Raw genomic sequence first — 7,279 nt, forward strand, 5'->3', positions numbered from 1 at the left:
AAGTGGCTACTTGTGTTTCTTCTTCTGTAAAAAGCTTGCTTGTGTGTCCTCCCAAGTTATTCTATTGGAATGATGGTCTTTTTCTTACCTTAAAACAGCACTTTGTATAGTAAAGCCCTTAATCTATTGCTTGTCATACATTACATTTTCCCCTAGTTTGTCATCTGTTTATAGTGTGTTTTTCCCACACCAAAGATTTAAATATTTATGCAGGTAAAATTGTTAGTTTTTTCCTTTCTGGATTCTGAGGTATATCTCTTTTCAAGAAAGGCTTTTCTCATTCTCAAGATTATAGAGTTCTTATTTTTAAGTTTCTTTTCAAACTTTAATAATTTTTAAATGTATATACATCTTTAATACATTTGGATTTTTTTCTGTGACTGTAAATGGATAACTATTCCAGCATCGTTTATGGAAAAATCTAGTCCTTCTCCACTAACAAGAAATACAATCTTTGTCATATACCAAGTTCCCATATATACATTTTATTTCATTAACCTATTTTATTCTATTCTACATACTATTTTATTCATTTATCTATTTAATATTCCTACAACATTATCATAGTGCTTAATTGCTCTGACTCTGTAATATTTTTTAAAATCCAGTAGAGCAAGCCTCCTCTCATTTTCCTCTTTTACAAAAATTTTCATGTATCTAATCTCCTAGGGAAAATTTAGAATCAATTTTCCATTTCTTTTAATCAGAAATTTTACTGAAATTGCATAAAAATTATAAACTAATTTGGGGGAGAATTGAAACCTTCACAATATTTAGCCATCGCAAGCAGAAATACAGTAATTTACTCCATTTAGATTTTCTTTGATGTACTTCAGTATTTGCTTCTACACAGGTGATAGAGATTTCTTGCATGAATAAGTCATTGTATTTTCAGTTTTGTGGGTGATTTATGCTTTGTTTTGTTTTTGCTGTGGTGAATGGAATAATTTTCATTTTATATATTTAACTTATTACTATTATATGAGAAAACTGGTTATTGTTTCTATAGTCAGCTGAGTCTCTTGGATTTTCCATTTAATAACTGTTTTCCTTATTACCAAAATAAAGCATGTCTATTGTAGAAAATGAAAACATAAAAGGAAAGAAACCAACAGTACCTGTAAAATCTATTCTTCAGAAGTAGTCATGTTTAAGATTTTGATGAATGTCCTTCAAAAAAATATCTGTTATATATATATATATATATATATATATATACATACACATATATATATGTATATATATATATATATACATACATATATATTTAAAAATAGTATCATAATATATAACATTATACATATATCTACTGAAGTAGACAGACGTATATGTCTAAGAATTAAGTAGACATATGCATATCTAATTTTATGAATAGCATCATAATTTGTTTTCTAAATCACTTTTCCTACTTAATAAAATATCATAAACCTTTTTTCCATGTTACTATTCTACATTATCATTTTAATGGCTGTATTAAATATATGAATTTATTTAAGCAGTCCTCTAACTTTGGACAGTTAGGTTGAGTCCATTTTTTAATATTATAAATCGATAGTGAACATCTTATTACCTCAATCTTTGTGAATAGTCGTGATTATTCCTCTAGAAGAAATTTCTAGGAGTGAACTTTCTGGATCCAAAGGCAGAAATCTAAGGCTTTTGTGATAAATTGGACAAATTGCCCTTCAGAAAGCTTATTCTCCTACCTCCACTGTTTAATACATATTTCTTCATCATATCTCCCTTTCTTCAATGAACATTATACCATAGGCATTTCTTAAGTACTGAAACTCACTGGCAACATTATTTTAATAGAGTGTTCTGTCAGCCACCAGCCCTCCTTGGATCTCAGTTCCTTCCGTTTCCTGAGATAACACAGAAGTTCCTGACTTCCAGACCAAGCAGCTTCATTTGATGACTGCGTGCCTCAGCTTGGGGTTCCAGCCTCTAAAGTAGAAATAAAATGATTAACTCAGCTTCAATCTTGTTTGCTCTGTGCAGCAGGAAGGTGGCCAGGAGGCTCCATGAAATGTTGATCATTCTAAGGGTTTGCTACCTACAAGGAGCAGAAGATCCATTTGTGCTTTAAATAAAAACGCACCTTCCCTGTCATTTTTTATCAGTAAAAAAAGGTGTCATGTTTCTCCCAATCAGGTGTTCACTTGGCAAGAAACTACTAATTCAGAAACAGTTCCAGCAAGGGGATAATGTTTTTCTAAGCAGCAAATGACTACAATCACATCTGCATTGACAAGTCACAACTTATATCCTTCTATGGTGTTTCTGCTCTTTTGAAAATGTTAATAAAAACTTAATGTGGAAAAAAAAACAACTTTTTCCATATATGTGTACCAATGAGCCTGAGGCAACTCATACTTTCTTATAAAACAAAGTAGGTCACTCACATCAATCATGTTGTCTTAGCACATTTTTTCCAAATTAGGAATTCTCAATCCATCATACCATGTTATGGCATCCCTTTTCCAAACATTTCCTTTTAATATGCTCTTTAACATGATAAGCAAATCTAATAGAATACATTAGTGTCACTTTTCAGTGATGGAGTGTTTCCTCCTGTTCAATCCACGATGAGTTCAGGGAAAGATTTTTACTGATTCACCCTCTAACAGCAATCGCTTATTGAAAATATGACAATGGCCTCAAAACTGCCAAGGCCACACTTGGGTGTTGGCCTTAGAAAGATCATGGGCCCCCTACCTCACCTCTCCATGTGTCATAGATGTAGAAAACTCAAAAGATGTGTGTGTCCCAAAGCAAAATAATAAATCCAGATTCTGTACGTGAGGAGTGTTTAAATTTAGCCCATTGACTCAGTAGAGTTGCACATGCACACATTCTATCCCATATAGATCAAAAGCTTGTACTGGGCTTCATTTTAAAACCACATTGCTTGCAGAACATTTCCAAATCTCCTGAATCATGCAGAAAGGGAGGATCCTTGGCTTAATGTGTGTGAGATTCTCCAAAACCAGTTACCATCTTCTTGCAAGTGAATTTGGACCCCATGTTAGATGCACGCTCTGTTTACAACCCACTTGAGATATATTTGCGTGTTCTATATTTGACAACATTTACCTGGCAAAAACAGTCTTTGTTTCCACTCGTATCTCTAGTTCTCAGACTCATGTGTTCATTGTTAGCACTTGACTTTCTCTGGAGATTTTTTATTTGGACAGAGTTTTGGAATAAAACATTTGTGAAAGTTGGGAAGGGGAGCAGTCTGTAGAGCACCCAGGAATTCGGCTGTTTCGGGCTTTTGGCCACCCAACAGGAAAACATTTGAAGGGAAAAGGGAGAGTTCAGTTTGTGTTCTGGACCTTTCGTTGGGACACGTGGTGTCCTGCAGACACTGGTCTTGATTGCCCGTTCCATAAGTCATACCACTGCTTCCTCAAGTCTTGGGGAAAAGGAAGGTAGCTTTATGGACCCTGATTAACCATAGCTTCCTGACACTGCCCCATTCTTGCCCAGAGCTAATGACTTGAAGGTGTGTATGTCCAGGAAACATGATTAACTCATTGCAAAAATGACTGTGCTAGGGGCAGTGAAGGACACAAAAACGAGACATAGCTCCTGCCCTTAAGGAGATTGAAGTTGGGCTTGATATCAAGTAGAACATGATAAGGAAAAGAAAAAAATATCCAGGTTGTTCAGAGGGGGGAGAGGTCACTGCCAGGTAAGGGTGGATGTCATAAAAGATTGAGAAGAAGATGATCTTTGAATCAGGCCCTGATGGTGAGTAGTCTTTGGACCTACACAGATGGGGGAAGGGCATTCTAGGTCGAAGGCACAGAGAGAGTCAAGGGGCAGGCGTGGGAAAGCATGTAGGGAGAGGGGCCATGACAAACAATTCAGGACCCATTGAACACAGGCTGCATAAAGAGAAGAATGAGAAGAAATCCGGGAAGGGAAATTGATGCAAGTGTGTGAGCAGCCTTGAGTGCCAATGTAAGGAGCAAAGTCTCCAGGGAATGCTCCCCCTCCCATGTCCCCAGAATTGTTCTGGTCACGTCACCACATTTGCCTGGAATAGGAAGATTATTAGAGTGACCATATTTACATGGGTGCACTTGAACCCCCTCCATCTTCTTTCTTTTTCACACTTCTCCTTCTATACGTAGGTAAATGCTATGGCAAATTAAAGTGTTTCCCATTGCTGAGGTTTGGAGCACCATCCTGGAAATTCCTGTTGGCCTCAAAACCATTGCTCACAGAGGTTCAGGATTCTCCCAAGTTTCAGTGTTTTTTATGAGCTGATGAACATTTGTAGAAGCTGCCCCGTTCCTTCTGGTCCATGGACCCAGAGGGGACTGTGCAATGCAAGAATTGAGGTGCTTTGGGAAATTCATCAGTTTGTTCAACAAACATTTATTGAGCCGCTGCTATGTGCCTTAACATTGCTCTATGTGCTGGGGACAAAGTGTGTAAACAAGACTGACAGGGTCCCTGTCTTCATGGGATTTACTTTTTGGTGGGACAGACAAAAAGTTATCAAGATCATTTCAGAAGGGAAGTTAAGAAGGGAAACAAGGGAAATAAACAAGTTACGTGATAAAGAGTGACGGAAGGAAGAGAAGGACAACCACGTCAGAGAAGATGGTCAGAGGCGACCTGAAGGATGGGGGCTGAGAAGGAGCCAGCTAGATGAATGGCGGCCAGGAGAGAAACATGGCGAGCAGAGGACACAGCAAGTACAAGTGCATGGTGAGTTGGAAGAAGCTAATAAGTGAGACCGAGAGGGAGCAGACGGGGCTGGAGCAAGGCAGGAGCCCACTGGGGATTTGAGGTACAATGGGAAGCTCCTGCAGGGTTTTAAGGGAGGAACGACTGAGCTATGAACATTGGGGTCCACTTTAGAGCCGCCATTAGGCACCATCTTCTCCGGCGTCACCCTTGCCGACTTTCCCCACAAAGTAAAAACGAGTGCTGGGAGTACATCAGCTTTTATTTTTACAGCAATCTTTGTACCCAAACCACCATAGCATTTTTAATAACAAACTGGCAGGGAATCAGACATCTGTACTTGAAAAAAACAGCCCAAGCCAAGTATTTCTAAATGTTTTATATTTACTTGTAACATTAGAATAACCATGAGGCTGCTTTTTGCATAATCGGAACCATTCTCATTAGGGTTCGACAGATCTCATCCTTCACGGGCTTGGGTGGTGGTTTTCATTATGGCAGTGACATTGATCTGATGAGAGTGAATCTCTTCTTGAACACTTGTGGATAAAAGGGGAAGAAGTTGAGAGAAGCCAGGGCAAGCTAGGAAAATAAGAACTCTGTAAAGATAACCATCAGCTTGGCATTGGGGTGCCATGAAAAAAGCCCAGTTTTCAAAGTTCAGCAGAGCTGGCCCAGAAGTTCAGCTGGGTGACCTTGAGCGAGTCACTTAACCTCTCTGAGCTTCCACCTCTTCATAGGCCAAATGAGGATGATAATAGAAACTACTTCATGGAGTTGTGGTGAGATCTAAATGAAATAACATAGGTAAAGAGACTTGGCACGAGGTTGATTTCTGCTTGTCTTCCTCCAAAATTAGTATTTAACATCCAAGATTGAGATACTACCCCTCATCCTTTCTCTAAAGCAGGCTTGCAAGATTTATCAAACAAAAATACAGCATACCCAGTTAAATTTGAATTTCAGACAAACAACAAATAATTACTTAGTATAGATATGTCCCATGCAATATTTGGGACATACTTAAACAAGGCATCCTGCATTTTATCTGGAAACCCTATTCTAAAGGTTTAATGATCCTAAGAAAGAGGGGTTTTGAGACCCAGCTGGGTCCTGGTAGTCCACCTGGGCACCTGTGCCAGAGGTGGTTTGATATCCTCGTAAAGACTGCCTTACTAGCTCACTGAATCCCCAGTGCCTAGAACAGAACCTGGCATATAGTAGGTGCTCAGTAAAAATGTATTGAATGAGCAGCTAAGACCTCGTTATAAGTCAATCAGATTGGGAGGTATATATATTTTAAACCTGCCTTATAAGTCATGCATCTCCTTTACCTGAGGTCGATATGAAGACAGAGACCCGCTGACCACCCCAGCCCTCACTCCCCACCCCCAGAATCAAGCTGGAATCGAAATGGAGCGCGACCATCATGCTCTCACTGCCTCTCAGCCACCTGCAGCCAATGTGGAGCCAGATCTGGGCAGTTTACAGCACAGCCCCTGTCCTGAACTCCCCTCAATGGCCCCCCAAAACAACATGGGTTACAAAAATATTTCATGCCAACTCATTTCATACTTCATGTATTTTATTAATAAAGAAGATGAAACTTCCACGTTCAGAGTCCACTTTTTTCTCCCCCTTCCTCTGGCAAACAGGACACATCTGGGCTGGAAGGTGGGGAATGGCGGGGTCTCAGGCTGGGAGAAGCTGCTGGTGGAAGGTAATGAAGTCAGGTGTGGCCCCTTCTGAGCTTCCCAGGCTGGCAAATGTCTACATTTCTCGGGAAGTTGTGAGCACAGAGGATTTCCCCAGGAATCCAGGCTGAGCTTGTAAAGAAATGATCCCAACATCAAGAAAAGAAACCGGCGAGTAAATTCCTATTCAGTTCATTTTCTAAGACTTCTGAATGTGTTTTGAATTTTCTCTAAATTAAGATAATCATAAAAGGTTAAGATATTTAAACAGAGCTCCACCTGATCCCAGGGTTTGATGTGTATGCTTAATTAGTTCCCGAACATATGGTTCAGAGCTTCTTATAAAAACAGGGTAATGACTCGAGGTATATTTGGGTATTAGATTGAACGATGTTATAGGGACATTCAAACCCATCTCAAAGGCCTTAACCTGCCCTTGATCTGTGCTGGAAGCTTTTGCTGACATCTGTTTCAAAGAGATATCAAAAAACTTTCCAGTGGTCCCACGATAAAACAAAAATCCACACGGAGATAGATATCAGGCATTAAAATACTTAGGATTCAACATTGCCTGAGGAAGGTGTGGCCCCAGAATATAACATTTGGGGTCAGGGGTAGCTGAGGAGGGGCTCATACAAAGACAGAGAGGGTGGCTCTGAGAACTGCAATGCCCCCATACAGAGAGTCACCACAGCTGAGTCACAAATGTCCCCAGGGCCCTTTGTTCTTTTGTGTGTTTCAGCCCCCGATAATAAATCAGGCGCTCCTGTGTTGGGGACATAATTCAGGTAGCCAGGAGTCACTTCCCCAGCTCCCTGGCCGCCCCACTCTTCCCCAGCCCCGGCCAGGAAGGCACTTGTAGGGCCGCCCCCAGCAGGAGC

General features: G+C 40.0%; 1 long non-coding RNA gene across 1 annotated transcript; it reads left to right on the plus strand.

Moving 5' to 3' along the window:
* Window positions 1-3,144: 3,144 nt before the first annotated feature.
* LOC132350941 (uncharacterized) lies at window positions 3,145-6,314 on the plus strand. Its single transcript, XR_009498056.1, has 2 exons — window positions 3,145-4,725; window positions 6,044-6,314. It is a non-coding gene; the product is annotated as an uncharacterized LOC132350941 (long non-coding RNA).
* The last annotated feature ends 965 nt before the right edge of the window (window positions 6,315-7,279 follow it).

Source organism: Balaenoptera ricei, chromosome 16 (assembly GCF_028023285.1).
Source record: "Balaenoptera ricei isolate mBalRic1 chromosome 16, mBalRic1.hap2, whole genome shotgun sequence".
Taxonomy (NCBI): Eukaryota; Metazoa; Chordata; class Mammalia; order Artiodactyla; family Balaenopteridae; genus Balaenoptera; species Balaenoptera ricei.